Here is a 19,602-nt window from a genome sequence, read left to right as displayed (position 1 = left end):
CCAGCGACAGTTAAGAATACACATGTGTTTTATACAAAATAGTTTCTGGACCAGCTGATCAGAATTTTTCTTAGTGCCATCCATGGGCTCAAAGAAAGCCTATTTATTGACTGTGTGAACAGTAAGAATGACATTAACTATCCATTTTCTCATTCTCGAAGATAGTGTCTCAGTACAAAATATTTTCATATACTGAGCATTTTTTTCCTGAAGATGTGTGTGTGTGTAACAACAGGTGATCTCTTAGTAGTGCCTCCTGAAGGATATCAAGAGTGCACATACCTTTTCTTAATAGAACTGAAGAAGCAAAAAAGTGCCTCCTTAAGGATATCAAGAGTTCATATTTCTTTTCTACATAGAACTGAAGGAAAAAGAATAGATTTCATGCAATTGTAGAACAAGATGTGTATAAAGCTATTGACAGCAACCAGATAACCCAAACTTCAGATATTTCATTGTCTAGAGCTCCTTCTCTAATTGTAAGTCCAAAGAGTATGTCTAATTCTTTACTGTTCCATCTGCCAGAAGGCTGTTTCAATGTAGCCTTACAATCTCTTATAATGGAAGTTTATCATTCTTTGCCTCATTTTACCAAGTGCCAGTCAGCAGAGTACATGTTTGTGTGTGATAGAGATCGGGGGCAGGTCTAACGTCTACTGATTCAAACAACTTTATCTTACTTAGGGACTATACTTCTGTAACTTGGAAGTTAAAACATTCTTCCAGACAAGAATTGGTGATCCATTAAAACTTATTTCTAATTCATGTTAAATCATGAACCAAAACATACTTAATATAAAAACCTAATTTAAGGCAATGTTTACTTCAATTTTTTGTTACTCTCTCCACGCTTCTCCAGATAAAATCTTTCACCTTTCATTCATATGTATATATGTGTGTGTGTGTGTGTGTGTGTGTGTGTATACATACATACACACATCTACACACACACATACTTGAAGGCATCACTTAAAGATTGAGGAAGAAGTTTTCTTCCTTTTTCTTTTTCTTTTTTTTTTTTTTTAGACAGAGTTTCTCTCTTGTGGCCCAGGTTGGAGTGCAGAGGCATGATCTCGGCTCACTGAAACCTCCACCTCCCAGGTTCAAGTGATTCTCTTGCTTCAGCCTCTGGAGTAGCTGGTATTACAGGCTAACCAACACACCCGGCTAATTTTTGTATTTTTAGTAGAGACAGGGTTTCGCCATTTTGGTCAGGCTGGTCTCGAACTCCTGACCCCAGGTGATCCATCCACCTTGGCCTCCCAAAGTGCTGGGGTTACAGTGCCAGCCACTGCGCCCAGCCAGAAAAAGAGTTTTCTGATCTTCAAGGCTGGCTCTCCACTAATAATCTCCCCCATGCCCTGGACTAGCTGTACTTTATCGTGCAAGGGGAATAAGTTATGGATTCCACTAGTATGTCTATTTTGTTCACTTCTTGTGCTTCAATGTCTACACTTCCCATTCACCCTTACCACTTACCTAGTAGATAGTCTAGCCACTTACAACAGGTTCGTGACTACCATTTGGGAAAGCCTCTACGAGATCAAGGAGATCCATTGCAACTCAGCCCCCAAATCCAACGTTGCTTTCCTTTTGATATCTATAGTATCATCATTTCATCATCTATCATAACCATGGCTACTCATCATCTGTAAAACAGCCTATCTACATTAAGGGATACTCTCACATTATGAATTCTGTTATTCTAGTTGTGGTTGATTTAGAATATATTCACAGATTTTCTCATATTATTTTTTCCTCCTTTTGACTATGTGTTGGATTTAGTGATTCCCATCTAATGAATACAATGAAACAATGGTGTTTAAATAATAGACTAAATCATTTTTTAAAAATGTGCATTTCCTCCATGTTTATCTCTCTTCTGTCACTTCCTGTAGTGGAAGCCAACTGCCATGTTGGGAGCACATACCACGTAGCTCCATGGAGAGGCCCACGTGACTGTGATGAGGAGCTGAGGCTTCCTGTCAGTGGTCATGTGAGCGACCCATGTTAGAAACAGATCCACCAGCCCAAATAGGACCTTCAGACAACTGCAGCCACAGCTGGCATCTTGATTGCAATTCATGAGCCATTCTAAGCCCACAGAAGCTGCTCTTCAATATTTGATTCACAAAAACTGTTAAGTAATAAATATTTGTTGTTTTAAACTGCTGAGTTTTTGATTAATTAATTATGCATCAATGGAAAACTAATTCACCAATGCTGGCAACATAATGTAAATTGCAAGCCTCCCTTATAGATAGGACATTGGCACTAAGAAAGACTTGCCAATCTGAAGCATCTGCATGAACTTTGATCCTAACATGTCCACAAGAAGATACAGATTCTGCATGGTGTTTCTATAGTTGTTGGCTGAGTTGGTGGCTTTCTATGGTGGGAAGTTCAGGTTTTAGGCAAAGAAATGGCATCAGAGAATGGAAGTTGCTTCTAGTTCTTACTAGAGCAGCGTCATCAACAGTGGGTTTTTGTATCTGGACAGTTCTCTCGTTTGATTTTTTTTTTTTTTTTTTTTTTTTTTTTTTTTTTTTTTTTTTTTTGAGACGGAGTTTCGCTCTTGTTACCCAGGCTGGAGTGCAATGGCGCGATCTCGGCTCACCGCAACCTCCGCCTCCTGGGTTCAGGCAATTCTCCTGCCTCAGCCTCCTGAGTAGCTGGGATTACAGGCACGTGCCACCATGCCCAGCTAATTTTTTTGTATTTTTAGTAGAGACGGGGTTTCACCATGTTGACCAGGATGGTCTCGATCTCTCGACCTTGTGATCCACCCGCCTCGGCCTCCCAAAGTGCTGGGATTACAGGCTTGAGCCACCGCGCCCGGCCCTTGATTTTTGATACTTTACCCGGAAGCTTAGTCTAGAGCTTGTTTCTATGGCATCCCCGAAATTCAGCAAGCACCACATCTTAATACCTCTGTTTAGTCATCAGTCTTAACATTCAGCTTTACTGTTTACTACAACCTAATAAATACCTTCCAAACCCTATCTATCTCCTTGGGTACAGTAACTCTGTCCTAATGGGTCCACTTCCCACCTTTCTAACTAGTATGTGCAAGCAAACTCCAATCTAGTTTTCAAAAAGCAGCTGTAAGAGTTTTTTCTAATATGGATCTGGTTACATCAATGCACTGCTCAAAACATACCAATATTTCTAGTGATAATTTCTGTGAATCATAATCCCATAACTGCTTGCAAAGCCTTTTACAATGCAACCTGCTTCCTATTCTAACTTCTTTCTCCTCCCTACCTTCCATCTCTACCTATTTCTAAATCCTCCTCACTGTTTGCTCCTGCATGCTCCCTCTGGTCACCACGCATTCACATCTGCTGCTCCCTGTTTGGGATCTTTTGAGCATCACACATGTACTTGGTTAACTCCCACAGATCCTTTAGATGCCACCTTAGTAGTTACTTCCTCTGGATGTATTCCCTGACAGAAACAAGTCCTACATGCTTCCAGAATCCAGTACTTTCCCTGTCACAGTCATTAGCATTACTTTAATTAAGTGCTCACTTGCCCACATCCCACCAGACTGGAAGCTCTGTCACTCCCTGGAAGCAGAGAATATGTCTACTTTTTTCATTGTAACTGGCACCCTCCGCCGAGCCAGCAAATAAAAGGTATTTGCTACTTACTTGAAGTTTCAAGGTGGATGATTCCATATTTCACTTTAGTTTCTAGTTCATGCAACTGCTCAAAGTGAATCAACAGTCATCAGATACGATTTCAGTAAGAAAGCATAAGTAAAACTGAATTCACTTCAGCTGATATCATCTATTACAGTGAACTGTTCATCTCCTTCATGGAACTCTAGAAGAGTTCCTATCTACCTACTTACTGTTTAGAGCTGTCTTCTCAGGAAGAGTGCTCCACTAAAAAAAAAGTAAAGTCTTTATTTAACTTAGCAGTATATCCACAAGGACAAGTAAATTGCCTGGAGCAGAGATATTTAAAATGATTTATTAACAAATAGAATTAATGTTCCTTTTGGATTTGAAGGCAGATTAAAGGTTTAAGGGCAATGTGCAGAGTTTGGGTAAGACCTGACTTTTACTGTAAATATTTAAGTACCCCTCTATCCTCACCAACCAAAAGAAATCAGAAGGCAAGCTGATTATATTTATAAACAACAAATTTTGAAAATGTAGCAATGATCATTGGACAAATTTTAATTATTACAAGGTAAAAATGCAACTTTCTCCCTATTCGAAAGTACAAGTTCTCTAGGTGAGGTGGCTCATGCCTGTAATTCCAGCATTTGGGAGGCTAAGGTTGGAGGTTCACCTAAGGTCAGATGTTCGAGACCAGCCTGGCCAACACGGAAAAAATACAAAAATAAGCTGGGCATTGTGGTGCATACCTGTAATCCCAGCTACTCGGAGGCTGAGGCATGTGAATCACTTGAACCCAGGAGGCGGAGGTTGCAGTGAGCTGAGATCCTGCCACTGCACTCCAGCCTGGGTGACAGAGTGAGACTCTGTTAAAAACAAACCAAAAAGTACAATTTCTTCTTCTTATTGAAACACAATCTAGCAAAAATGACTCAATACATTGATAAACAAAGCAGAAAGGAAAGTTTTTGAATTAAATGAATATTTATAAGCTTGAAGCAACATATTAGTATATGAGACCCAACTGACTGAAATTGGGTCCAAATCTAAGTTTCCTTTTCAACTCCCTGGGATTTCCAATGAGCCTATTAACACAGAGAAGGCATTTACTGATTTTCATTTCTCAATTTGCAATCTGCCAATGTCCCAGGCACAACAGATGTGTACTTTCTTTCTCAGATAGACTAATTCCTTGTGCCAAACAGGCCTCCAGAAATTCTGGCATTTAAGACATGATTGTGATTAATTAAACACTAACAAGCTCAGTGTAGCCAAGAGGAAGCACTCAAAGCCAATGAAGAGGGAAATTGAGAGACAGTAGAAATTGCCACTAGCTTTAAACAGCATCAGGTTTTCCTTTCGTCTTCTTCAAAACAGAGATAAGTTTAATAGTTGTCACATAGGAAATTATAAAGATTAAATAAAATAAAGTTTGCAAATTACTGGCTGAGAATCTGAACATGGTAAATGATAGTTACCTTTAATTTCAATATAATAAATAACATAATCCTGTATGTAGTTAATGTTCAACCAAGTCCAGACAAGAGAAGCTTTGACTGCTGCTCCCCTGACATTCCTGAGGTCTAGCACAGTGATGTCCCCCAAATGGAAACTCTAAGAAACAGGACTGTCTGTAAGACTGTGAAGGAGCAGAGCCCAGGTTCCCATTGTCAGAGTAGTGCCTTGGCACCGAAGAAAAACTGGACAGCCCCCTTGAAGCTCGTTCCAGGGAACCCTTGTCTCCGCAAGTTGTGACAGAAAATGGCAGCTCTGTGAATAGTATAAATAAATAAAATAATCCATTTACTCATAATCAGTTTCAAATCACCATCGATTATTATTTTTAGTTCCAAGTAAAAAATATTTTTTAAACCACTTTCCTAGTCTTTACAACTGTTTAACTCAACTCTAAAAAAAAACAACAACAAAGGTGATTTGAAAATAACTGAATATAGTATTATATAAATATTAATCTATGGATATACTTATATAGAGAATACACACATACAGTTTTATATATACATTTTTAAATACATATAAAGTAAATATTGTAAAAAGTATATTATAATTCTATATAAAGTATATGTTGAAGTATATAATTATAATTAAAATATATAAAATATATACAAATTTTTATATATCATATTTACATATATTTTAAATGTACAAAAACATGTATGTGATATATAAATATATGTTCCTTTTTTCTTTGAGACAAAGTCTTACTCTTTCATTCAGGTTGGAGTGCGGTGGTGCTGTCATACCTCACTACATCCTCAAACTCCTGGGCCCAAGTGATCCTCCCACCTTGGCCTCCCAAATAGCAGAGACTACAGGTGTGCACCACCATGCCTGGCTAATTTTTTATTTTTCAGTACAGCTGGTGTCTCTTTTTATCATTATTATTGTTATTATATTTTAAGTTCTGAGTACATATGCAGATCATGCAGGATTGTCACATAAGTATACACATGCCATGGTGGTTAGCTGCATCCATCTCCCCCATAACCTACAGTAGGTATTTCTCCTAATTTTATTCCTCCCCAATCCCCCCGCCCCTTGCTATCTCTCCCCTAGCTCCCCCACCAACCAACAGGCCCCAGTGTATAATGTTCCACTCATGTCAATGTGTTATTGCTCAACATCCACTTATGAGTGAGAACATGTGGTGTTCGGTTTTCTGTTTGTCTGTCAGGTTGCTGAGAATGATGGTTTCCAGCTTCATCCATGTCCCTGCAAAGAACATAAACTCATCCTTTTTTATGGCTGCATAGTATTTGATGGTATATACGTGCCACATTTTCTTTATCCAGTCTATCATTGATGGGCATTTGGGTTGGTTCCAAGTCTTTGCTATTGTAAACAATGCTGCAGTGAACATGCATGTTCATGTGTCTTTATAATAAAACAATTTATAATCCTTTGGGTATATACCCAGTAATGGGATGGCTGGGTCAAATGGTATTTCAATTTCTAGATCCGTGAGGAATCACCACACTGTCTTCCATAATGGATTAACTAATTTACACTGCCACCAACAGTGTAAAAGCATTCCTATTTCTCTAAATCCTCTCCAGGATTGATTGTCTCCTGATTTTTTAATGATCACCATTCTATCTGGTGTGAGATGGTATCTCAATGTGGTTTTAATTTGCATTTCTCTAATGACCAGTGATAATGAGCATTTTTTCTTATGTTTGTGGACTGCATAAATGACTTCTTTTGAAAATTGTCTATTCATATCCTTTGCCCACTTTTTGATGAGGTATTTTTTTTCTTATAAATTTGTTTAAGTTCTTTATAGATTCTGGATATTAGCCCTTTGTCACATAGGTAGATTGCAAAAGTTTTTTCCCATTCTGTTGGCTGCTGGTTCACTCTAATGAGTTTCTTTTGCTGTGCAGAAGCTCTGAAGTTTAATTAGATCCCATTTTTCTACTTTGGCTTTTGTTGTCACTGCTTTTGGTGTTTTAGTTATGAAGTCCTTGCCTATGCCTATGTCCTGAATGAATTGCCTAGGTTTTCTTCTAGGATTTTTATGGTGTTAGGTCTTATGTTTAAATCTTTAATCCATCTGGAGTTAATTTTTCTATAAGGTGTAGGGAAGGGGTCCAGTTTCTGCCTTCTGCACATGGGTAAGCAGTTTCCAAACACCATTTATTAAACGGGAAATCCTTTACCCATTGCTTGTTTTTGTCAGGTTTGTCAAAGATCAGATGGTTGTAGATGTGTGGCATTACTTCCAAGGCCTCTGTTCTGTTCTATTGGTCTATATCCCTATTTTGGAACCAGTATCATGCTGTTTTGATTACTGTAGCCTTGTAGTATAGTTTGAAGTCAAGTAGTGTAATGCCTCCAGCTTTGTCCTTTTTGCTTCTGTCTTGGCTATTCAGGCTCTTTTTTGGTTCCATATGAAGTTTAAGGTGGTTTTTTCCAGTTCTGTGAACAAGGTCATTGGTAGCTTGATGAGGATAGCACTGAATCTATAAACTACTTTGAGCAGTATGGCCATGTTCACAATATTGATTCTTCCTAACCATGAGCATGGAACTTTTTTCCATCTGTTTGTGTCCTCTCTTATTTCCTTGAGCAGTGGTTTGTAGTTCTCCTCAAAGAGGTCCTTCATGTCCCTTGTTAGTATTCCTAGGTATTTTATTCTCTTTGTAGCAACTGTGAAAGGGAATTCTCTCTTGATTTGGCTCTCTGTTTTTCTGTTATTGGTGTATAGGAATGCTTGTGATTTTTGCACATTCATTTTGTATCCTGAGACTTCACTGAAGTTGCTTATCAGTTTTAGGAGATTTTGTGCTGAGACTATGGGGTCTTCTAAATATACAATCATGTCATCTGCAAATAGAGACAATTTGACTTCCTCCTTTCCTAATTGAAGACACTTTATTTCTTTTTCTTGCCTGACTGTTCTGACCAGAACTTTCAATACTATGTTGAATACGAGTGGTGACACAGGGCACCCTTGTCTAGGGCCAATTTTCAAAGGGAATGCTTCCAGGCTTTGCCCATTAAGTATAATATTGGCTGTAGGTTTGCTATAAACAGCTTTTATTACTTTTAGATCTTTTCCACTGATACCTAGTTTATTGAGAGTTTTAGCACAAAGTGCTGTTGAATTTTGTTGAAGGCCTTCTCTGCATCTATTGAGATAATCGTGTGGTTTTTGTCTTTGCTTCTGTTTATGTGATGGATTACATTTATAGACTTGCATATGTTGAACCAGTCTTGCATCCCCAGGATGGAGCCGACTTGATCATGGTGGATAAGCTTTTTGATTCACTGTTGGATTTGGTTTGCCAGTATTTTATTGAAGATTTTCGCATCAATGTTCATCATGAATATTGGCCTGAAATTTTCTTTTTTAGGTGTGTCTCTGCCAGGTTTTGGTATCAGGATGATGTTGGTCTCATAAAGTGAGTTAGGGAGGATTCCTTCTTTTTGTATTGTTTGGAATAGTTTCAGAAGGAATGGTACCAGCTCCTCTTTGTACATCTGGTAGAATTCAGCTGTGAACCTGTCTGGACCTGGACTTTTCTTGGTTAGTAGGCTATTGATTGCTGCCTCTACTTCAGCCCTTGTTATTGCTCTATTCAGGGATTCAACTTCTTCCTGATTTAGTTTCGGGAGGGTGTAAGTGTCCAGGAATTTATCCATTTCTTCTAGATTTACTGGTTTATATGCATAGAGGTATTTGTAGTAATCTGTGATGGTAGTTTGTATTTATGTGGGATCAGTGTTGATAACCACTTTATCATTTTTTATTGCATCTATTCACTTCTTCTCTTTTTTCTTAGTATGGCTAAAAGTCTATCTATTTTGTTGATCTTTAAAAAAAGACAGCTCCTGTATTCATTGATTTTTTTAAGGATTTTTTATGTCTCTATCTTCCTCAGTTGTACTCTGATCTTAGTTATTTCTTTTCTGCTAGCTTTTCAATTTGTCCAATCTTGCCCTTCTGGTTTTTTAATTGTGACAATAGGGTGTCAATTTTCTATCTTTCCTCACTTCTCATGTGGGCATTTTGTGCTATAAATTTCCCTCTAGACACTGCTTTAAATGTGTCCTAGAGATTCTCGTATGCTGTGTCTTCATTCTCATTGGTTTCAAATAACATCTTTATTTCTGCCTTCATTTCATTATTGATCCAGTAGTAACTCAGGAGTATGTTGTTCAGTTTCCATGTAGTTGTGTGGTTTTGAGTAATTTTCTTAATCCTGAGTTGTAATATGATTGCACTGTGGTCTGAGAGACTGGTTCTTATGATTTCCATTCTTTTGCATTTGCAGAGGAGTGAGTTACTTCCAATTATGTGGTCAATTTTAGAGTAAGTGTGATATGGTGGTGAGAAGGGTGTATATTCTGTGGATTTGGGGTGGAGAGTTCTGTAGATGTTTATTAGGTCTGTTTGGTCCAGATCTGAGTTCAAGTCCTAGATATCCTTGTTAATTTTCTGTCTCTGTGATCTAATATTGACTCTGGAGTGTTTAAGTTCCCACTATTATTGTGTGAGAGTCTAAGTCTTTTTGTAGGTCATTAAGAACTTGCTTTATGTATCTGGATGCTCCTGTATTGGGTGCATATATATTTAGGATAGTTAGCCCTTCTTGTTGCATTGATCCCTTTACCATTACGTAATGCCCTTCTTGGTCTCTTTTGATCTTTGTTGGTTTAAAGTCTGTTTTATCAGAGACTATGATTGCACTCCTTGCTTTTTTTTTGCTCTCCATTTTCTTGCTAAATCTTCCTCCATCCCTTTATTTTGAGTGTATGTGTGTCTTTGCACATGAGATGGGTTTCCTGAATACAGCACACTGATGGATCTTGACTTGTTATCCAGTTTGCCAGTCTGTGTCTTTTGATTGGGGCATTTCACCGATTTACATTTAAGGTTAATATTGTTATGTGTGAATTTAATCCTGCCATTTTGATACTGGCTGGTTGTTTTGCCCATTGGTTGATGCAGTTTCTTCATTGTGTTGATGGTGTTTACCATTTGCTATGTTTTTGAGGTGGCTGGTACTGGTTGTTCCTTTCCATGTTTAGTGCTTCCTTTGGGAGCTCTTGTAAGACAGGCCTGGTAGTGAGGAAATCTCTCAGCAATTGCTTGTTTGAAAAGGACGTTATTTCTCCTTCACTTATGAAGTTTAGTCTGACTGGATATGAAATTCTGGGTTGAAAGTTCTTTTCTTTAAGGATGTTGAATATAGTCCCCCACTCTCTTCTGGCTTGTAGGGTTTCTGCTGAGAGATCTGCTGTGAGTCTGCTGGGCTTCCCTTTGTGTGTCACCCGGCCTTTCTCTCTGGCTGTCTTTGGGATTTTTTCCTTCATTTCAACCCTGGTGAATCGCACAATTGTGTGCCTTGGGGTTGCTCTTCTTAAGGAATATCTTTGTGGTATTTTCTGTATTTCCTAGATTTGAATGTTGGTCTGCCTTGCCAGGTTGGGGAAGTTGTCCTGGATAATATCCTGGAGAGTGTTTTCCACCTTGGTTTCATTCTCCGGTCACATTCAGGTACATCAATTAAATGTAGATTAGGTCTTTTCACATAATCCCATATTCCTTGGAGACTTGTTCATTTCTTTTCACTCTTTTTTCTCTAATCTTGACTTCTCATTTTATTTCATTGAGTTAATATTCAATCTCTGATATTTTTTCTTCTGCTTGATCAATTTGGCTATTGAAATTTGTGTATGCTTTGCGAAGTTCTCGTGCTGTATTTTTCAGCTCCATCAATTCATTTATATTCCTCTCTAAGTTGTTTATTCTCATTAGCATTTCATCTAACCTTTTTTTCAAGGTTCTTAGATTCTTTGCATTGGGTTAGAACATGCTCCATTAGCTCAGAGAACTTTATTATTGCCAACCTTCTGAAGCCTGCTTCTGTCAAAACTCTTTTCAATCCAGTTTTGTTCCCTTGTGGTGAGGAGTTGTGATACCTTGCAGGAGAAGAGGTGTTCTGGTTTTTGGTGATTTCAGCCTTTTTGTGCAGGTTTCTTCCCATCTTCTTGGATTTACCTACCTTTGGTCTTTGATGTTGGTGACTTTTGGATGGGGTCTCTGAGTGGATGTCCTTTCTGTAGATGTTGAAGCTATTTATTTCTGTTTTTTAGTTTTTCTTCCAACAGGCCCCTCTGCTGCAGGACTGCTGGAAGTCCACTCCAGACCCTGCTTCCCTGGGAGTCACCTGCAGGAGCTGAAGAACAGCAAGAATTGCTGCCTGTTCCGTCTCTGCTAGCTTCGTCCCAGAAGGGCAGCCACTGGATGTCAACCAGAGCTTTCCTGTATGAGGTATCTCTTTGTATATACAGGGGTCTGGGAGCCACTTGAGGAGGCAGTATGTACCTTATCGGAGTTCAAGTATTGTGCTCAGTGCTCCATTGCTCCCTTCAAAGCTGCTAGGCAGGGACATTTAAGTCTGCTAAAGTGGAATCCACAACTGCCCCTTTTCCCAGGTGCTCTGTCCTAGCAAGGTGGGGCTTTATTTGTAAGTCCCTCATGAACCACTCCCTTTTTTCAGAGATGCCCTGCCCAGCAAGGAGGGAGGCTAGTCACTGTCTGTCTGCAGAGGCCTTGCTGAGCTGCCATGGGGTCCACCCAGCTGCTGTGTAAACTTCCTTGCCATTTTGTTTACACCAGCAAGGTTAGAATTGCCTAAATAATGGCAGATGTCCCTCCCGCCACTGAGCTCGACCTTCCCAGGTTGAGCTCAAGCTTCTGTGCTGGCTGCGAAAATCTCAAGCCAGTAGGTCTCAGTTTGCTGGTCTTTATGGGGGTGGGACCAACCAAGCCATATCTCTTGGCTCCCTGCCTTAAGTTCCCCTTTTTTTTTTTTCAGGGGAATAGGCAGTTCTGTCTCGCAGGCATTCCAGGCACCAGCTAAAACAGCCACCCAGTTTTGTACTGCAAACCCACAATGCCAGTCAGCCCTGGTGGGAATATCCTGGTCTGTGGGCTGTAAAGACTATGGAAAAAGGCAGTATCTGAGCTGGAGTGCCGGAGCATCCAGTAAAGTCTCCAATGGCCTCTGTTGGGTAGGAGGGGGGATCCTCTGGCCCACTGCCCTTCCCAGGTGAGGCAGTGTCCCACCTTGCCTTGGTTTGCCCTCCTTGGGCTACACCCAGTGTCCAACCAGTCCCATTGATATTAACCTGGTACCTCATTTAGAAATGCAGAGATCACTTGCCTTGGGCATTGTTTTCATTAGGTTCTGCATTCCAGAGCTGTTCCTATTTGGCCATCTTGGCAAAAGTTGAACTGGTGTCTCTTTATGTTGACCAGGAGGGTAAATTCTTGCCTCAAGCAATACTCCTGCCTTGACTTTCTAAAGTGCTGGGATTACAGACTTGAGCCACCACACCATGCCTATATATTCTTCATGTATATTTAAATAAATATACTTAAATTATGTATACTTATATATTTAATAATATACAAATTTAATATTTTTAATACTTAAGTATAATTTAATAAGTGTATATTAAATTATATATTGTCAAAGTATATATAATACTTAAAACTATACTTAAGTATATATAATTATATATATATGTGTATATATAATGAGGGTATTCAAATAGAAAAAGAGGAAGTCAAATTGTCTCTATTTGCAGACGACATGATTGTATATGTAGAAGACCCCATCATCTCAGCACAAAATCTCCTGAAACTGATAAGCAACTTAAGAAAAGTCTCAGGATACAAAATCAATGTGCAAAAATCACAAGCATTCCTATATACCAATAACAGACTTAAAGAGAGCCAAATCAAGAACGAACTGCCATTCACAAGTGCTACAAAGAAAATAAAATACCTAGGAATACAACTAACAAGGAATGTAAAGGACCTCTTCAAGGTGAACTACAAACCACTGCTTAACAAAATAAGAGACGACAAAAACAGATGGAGAAACAGTCCATGTTCATGGTTAGGAAGAATCAATATCATGAAAATGGCCATATTGCCCAAAGTAATTTACAGAATCAATGGTATCCCCATCAAGCTACCAATGACCTTCTTCACAGAAGTGGAAAAAAACACCTTAAACTTCATATGGACCCAAAAGAGAGCTCTCATAGCCAAGTCAATTCTAAGCAAAAAAGAACAAAGCAGGAGGCATCACACTACCAGACTTCAAACTATACTACAAGGTTACAGTAATCAAAACAGCATGGTACTGGTACAAAAACAGAGATATAGACCAATGGAACAGAACAGAGGCCTCGGAAGCAACACAACATCTACAACCATCTGATCTTTAACAAACCAGACAAAAACAAGCAATGGGGAAAGGATTCCATGTTTAATAAATGGTGTTGGGAAAACTGGCTAGCCATGTGCAGAAAGCAGAAACTGGACCCTTTCCTGAAATCTTACACCAAAATTAACTCCAGATGAATTAAAGACTTAAACATAAGACCTAACATCATAAAAACCCTAGAAGAAAATTTAGGCAAAACCATTCAGGACATAGGTGTAGGCAAGGACTTCATGACCAAAACACCAAAAGCATTGGCAACAAAAGCCAAAATAGACAAATGAGACCTAATCAAACTCCACAGCTTCTGCATGGCAAAAGACACATTCATTAGAGTGAATCGGCATCCAACAGAATGGGAAAAAACTTTTGCAGTCTACCCATCTGACAAAGGGCTGATATCCAGAATTTACAAAGAACTAAAACAGATTTACAAGAAAAAAACAAACAAGCCCATTCAAAAGTGGGTGAAAGATATGAACAGACACTTTACAAAAGAAGATATACATGAGACCAACAAACATGAAAAAATGCTCATCATCACTGGTCATTAGAGAAATGTAAATCAAAACCACATTGAGATATCATCTCACGACAGTTAGAATGGTGATCATTAAAAAACCTAGAGACGCCGGGTACGGTGGCTCAAGCCTGTAATCCCAGCACTTTGGGAGGCTGAGGTGGGTGGATCACGAGGTCAAGAGATCAAGACCATCCTGGTCAGCATGGTGAAACCCCGTCTCTACTAAAAATACAAAAAAATTAGCTGGGCATGGTGGTGCGTGCCTGTAATCCCAGCTACTCAGGAGGCTGAGGCAGGAGAATTGCCTGAACCCAGGAGGCAGAGGTTGCGGTGAGCTGAGATCGCACCATTGCACTCCAGCCTGGGCAACAAGAGTGAAACTCCGTCTCAAAAAAAAAAAAAAAAAAAAAAAAAAAAAAAAAAAAAAAAAAACCTAGAGACAACAGATGCTGGAGAGGATGTGGAGAAATAGGAAAGCTTTTACACTGTTGGTGGGAGTGTAAATTAGTTCAACCATTGTAGAAGAAAGTGTGGTGATTCCTCAAGGACCTAGAAAGAGAAATTCCATTTGACCCAGCAATCCCATTACTGGGTAAATATCCAAAGGATTATAAATCGTTCTACTATAAGGACACATGCACACGAATGTTCATTGCAGCACTGTTTACAATAGCAAAGACCTGGAACCAACCCAAATGCCCATTGATGATAGACTGGACAGGGAAAATGTGGCACATATACACCATGGAATATTAGGCATCCATCAAAAATGACGAGTTCGTGTCCTTTGTAGGGACATGGATGAACCTGGAAACTATCATCCTCAGCAAACTGACACAAGAACAGAAAATCAAACACCACATATTCTCACTCATAGGCGGGTGTTGAACAATGAGAACACATGGACACAAGGAGGGGAGCATCACACACTGGGGTCTGTTGGGGGCACACAGTGGAGGGACAGTGGGGGGTGGGGAGTTGGGGAGAGATAGCATGGGAAGAAATGCCAGATATAGGTGAAGGGGAGGAAGGCAGCAAATCACACTGCCATGTGTGCACCTATGCAACAGTCTTGCATGTTCTTCGCATGTATCCCAAAACCTAAAATGCAATTTTAAAAATAAATAAATAAATAAATACATGATAAGACTTATTATTGTCTTTTTCTCTTAAAATCAGGGAGCAGAAGAAATTTGCTGAAACGGAATCAGAATGAAACAGACTATAAAAAAATGTATATATAATTATATCAACATGTATTCAATACATAACTAAAAATGTATTATATGTTTAATATAATAAGTATATAAAACTTTATGTTACATATAATTTAAGTATATAGAGCCATATATATACATATATAATTTGTGGAGAGAGGGGAATTGGAAATGGGACAATCTTGACTTTCAGCCATGGAAAATCACAATAATAAGTTGAAAAAGAAAAAGAGAATATAGTCATGTATAAAGAATGAAAACATTACCAGGCAAAAAATCTGACTAAGAACTTAAATTCCAAAATCTTGGTTTATCTACCTGAAGGGACATTCTGAATACTACATTCCAAATTTTGGAAATCAAACTGAAACGGACACTATTATCACATGTAAAATGGATGGTGATAACGTCATTCGTATTTTCTGTGTGCGACAAGAACATAGAAATAATTACAGGATAAGGATAGGTAACTATCATATCTAAGACACACCAAGAAATGGAAGCCTGAAGTCAAACTTTGCTCCAATTCTATGCTCATTTTTGCCAAATTACTTCCCACCTATGCAAACACATTTTTTTCCCAACACTTTTCTTTAGTTCTAAGCAGATATTGCCCATCATGTCATCCCAGTTCCTCAAAGCAAGGGGGTAAAGTTAACACAGCAGCAAACTCTGCTGGCCTACAACATGAAAGGCATCAATTAGCTGGCAAGCCAAATGACTCAGAGCCTTTTTGCATCTCAGTCCTCTTCCTCTAATGGGCTGGACTCTCTTCATTTCTCCAAAAGTGCTTCCCTTCCCTCCTTTAATCCTTCTAGCGAACTCTTCTAAATGTGGTTTCCCTGAGCTCTGAGCCTTAGCTTATTGGCTTAGTTCTTACTTAACTCATATCTCTAGCCTTGTCATGACTTAGTCTTACTAAGGTTGTGCCAAACAAATCTAAAGCTTTATGGATATTTGAATAAAGGGTAAACACATGCTGAGTTTTTCAAGGTGCTACTTATTAATGTAATACTCGGGTGAACAGAGTTTTACAAGTGCTTTCAAGCTTATGAAGATACGTTCCCAAGAAGACAAAACTACTGTATAACATATGCAAGTAAACTGAGGCCCTTCTTAATCATAATGCAACATATCAGGCATAAGAAAATGAAACAGAAGAAAGGGAGCTGAAAAGAAAGACCATGTCATGCTTCAGGTGGGACTCTACTTAGAAAACATTGATCAGAGTCTAGAAATCAGCTTTAGTTTTTATGGCCTGAAATATTCCAGAAAGCATGTAAAAGCTGAGGATTCAAAGTATAATTTTCTGGGTTCCGGTTATGGCTCCACAACTCAATAGCTCCCTGTGCTTCTGGGTTTTTCTTCTGTACATAGGGAAAATAGTGCAACCTGTCACTATCTGCTTTGGTCACCAATACCTCTAGCGACTAAATAGGACTAGGCACATAGTAAATATTCAATAAATATGAAAAATGAGGTATTCCTCATTAGATAAAGTTAGGGTAGATTTTGTCAGTGCTAAGAACAACACCTGATTGACAAGAAACACTATACAATTTAGCTACTTACTATTGTTTTTATTAATGTTATTATTATCTTCCTTTATTAAGTTTAGGAAAATTTCCTTTGAAATCATCTATTCCTTTTCTTATTATTAAAGCTTTGACAAGAAAAATGTTGATCTTCTGAGTTTATTTATCAGTGTAAAAATTAATTATTAGGGGTGTGAACAAATAGTAGATATTAAAGTGGTTTATGACCCTTCGAAGCTCACCTCTAACAAAACCTTATCTCTTAATATTTATGTTCTTTCATTGGGTTTTCTTGTGTATCTCATGAAGATCATTGACACTAGGGGAGAACTTGATACCACTGTACTTCTCCATTCTCCAGAGAGAATATTGTGCTGTCACAAATTTGCCTGTCTTGCATACAACATCTTGTGTGTGGTGTATCTACCACAACTGTCAATTAAGGTTGAATTCACCAAAATACCTACTGGACCAAGAATGATTACTTCTCTTCAAGCCCATTCCCAATTGCTACATTTGATCTACATCCTTTCTATAATTTTGCTTCTACTCCTTCCCATCCTTTAATGACTATCTTGCCTGAGCTGAATGTAGCTAAGTTAGACTTTGTCATTTTGTTTCTCCAGTGGGATATTGCTGCCATTCTTACATTTTCATCATATTTACTTATACATTTGTTTTCTTTTTGTCCCCATTGATTGGGATGCAAAAAGCAACAACTTGCTTTGTCTAAAAAAGGAAATGAGTTCATCCCAGGGATACAAGCCTGGTTCAACATAAGCAAATCCATAAATGTAAGCCATCACATAAACAGAACCAAAAACAAAAGCCACATGATTATCTCAATAAATGCAGAGAAGGCCTTTGATAAAATTCAAGAGCGCTTCATGCTAAAAACTCTCAATAAACTAGGTATTGATGAAACGTACCATAAAATGATAAAAGCTATATATGACACACCTACAGCCAATATCATACTGAACAGGCAAAAGCTGGAAGAATTCCCTTTGAAATCAGGCACTAGACAAGGATGCCCTCTCTCACCACTCCTATTCAACATAGTACTGGAAGTTCTAGCCAGAGCAATCAGGCAAGAAAAAGAAATAAAGGGTATTCAAATAGGAAAAGAGGAAGTCAAACTGTCTCTATCTGCAGATGACATGATTGTATATCTAGAAAACCACATTGTCTCAGCCCCAAAATCTTCTCAAACTGATAAGCAACTTCAGCAAAGTCTCAGGATACAAAATCAATGTGCAAAAATCACAAGCACTCCTATATACCAATAACAGACAAATAGAGAGCCAAATCAAGAGTGAACTCCCATTCACAGTTGCTACAAAGAGAATAAAATACCTAAGAATACAACTAACAAAAGATGTAAAAGACCTCTTCAAGAAGAACTACAAACCACTGCTCAAGGAAATAAGAGAGGACACAAACAGATGGAGAAACATTCCATGCTCATTGCTAGCAAGAATCAATATTGTGAAAATGGCCATACTGCCCAAAGTAATCTATAGATTCAGTGATATCCCCATCAAGCTACCAATGACTTATTCACAGAACTGGAAAAAACCACTTTAAATTTCATATGGAATCACAAAAGACCCCACATAGCCAAGATAATCCTAAGCAAAAAGAACAAAGCCGGAGGCATCACACTGCCAGACTTCAAACTGTACTACAAGGCTACAGTAATCAAAACAGCATGGTACTGGTACCAAAACAGAGACATAGACCAATGGAACAGAACAGAGACCCCAGAAGAAACACCACACATCTACAACCATCTGATCTTTGACAAACCCAGCAAAAACAAGCAATGGGGAAAGGACTCCATGTTTAATAAATGGTGTTGGGAAAACTGGCTAGCAATGTGCAGAAAGCAGAAACTGGACCCCTACCTGTCACCTTATACTAAAATTAACTCCAGATGGATCAAAGATTTAAACATAAAACCTAACATCATAAAAACACTAGAAGTACACGTAGGCACAACCATCCAGGACATAGGTATAGGCAAGGACTTCATGACTAAAACACCAAAAGCAATGGCAATAAAAGCCGGGATAGACAAATGGGATCTAATTAAACTCCAGAGCTTCTGTACAGCAAAAGAAACCATCATTAGAGTGAACTGGCAACCAACAGAATGGGAAAAAATTTTTGCAATCTACCCATCAGAAAAAGAGCTAATATCTAGAATCTACAAAGAACTAAAACAGATATACAAGAAAAAACAAGCCCATTCAAAAGTGGGTAAAGGATATAAACAAACACTTCAAAAGAGGACATATATGAGGCCAGCAAACATATGAAAAAATGCTCATCATCACTGGTAATTAGAGAAATGCAAATCAAAACCACACTGAGATATCATCTCACGCCAGTTAAAATGGCAGTCATTAAAAAATCGGGAGACAACAGATGCTGGAGAGGATGTGGAGAAATAGGAACACTCTTACACAGTTGGTGGGAGTGTAAATTGGTTCAACCATTGTGGAAGACAGTGTGGCGATTTCTCAAGGATCTAGAAATAGAAATTCTATTTGACCCAGCAATCCCACTATTGGGTATATAACCAAAGAACTATAAATTGTTCTACTATAAAGACACATGCATACATATGTTCATTGTAGCCCTGTGTATAATAGCAAAGATCTGGAACCAACCCAAATGCTCATCAATGATAGACTGGACAAAGAATATGTGGTACATATACACCATAGAATATTATGCAGCCATAAAAAACAATGAGTTCATGTCCTTTGTAGGGACTTGGATGAATCTGAAAACCATCATTCTCAGCAAACTGACCCAAGAACAGAAAGCCAAGCAGCATATGTTCTCACTCATAGCGGGGTGTTGAACAAGGAGAACACGTGGACTCAGGGAGAGGAGCATCACACACAGGGGACAGTTGAGGGG

The 19,602-nt window shown here is 38.6% G+C and overlaps 2 long non-coding RNA genes across 2 annotated transcripts in view; one reads left to right on the top strand and one right to left on the bottom strand.

Moving 5' to 3' along the window:
* The window catches only part of LOC141583736 (uncharacterized), a 43,310-nt gene that overhangs the window by 224 nt on the left and 23,484 nt on the right, over positions 1 to 19,602 (bottom strand). The window lies entirely within an intron of this gene.
* On the top strand, positions 5,735 to 15,060 carry LOC141583735 (uncharacterized). The gene is made up of 2 exons (XR_012516595.1): positions 5,735 to 11,430; positions 12,753 to 15,060. It is a non-coding gene; the product is annotated as an uncharacterized LOC141583735 (long non-coding RNA).

This window comes from Saimiri boliviensis, chromosome 2 (assembly GCF_048565385.1).
Source record: "Saimiri boliviensis isolate mSaiBol1 chromosome 2, mSaiBol1.pri, whole genome shotgun sequence".
Taxonomy (NCBI): domain Eukaryota; kingdom Metazoa; phylum Chordata; class Mammalia; order Primates; family Cebidae; genus Saimiri; species Saimiri boliviensis.
The sequence above is the reverse complement of the archived record's forward strand: the minus strand, read 5'-3'. Positions and strand labels throughout refer to the sequence as shown.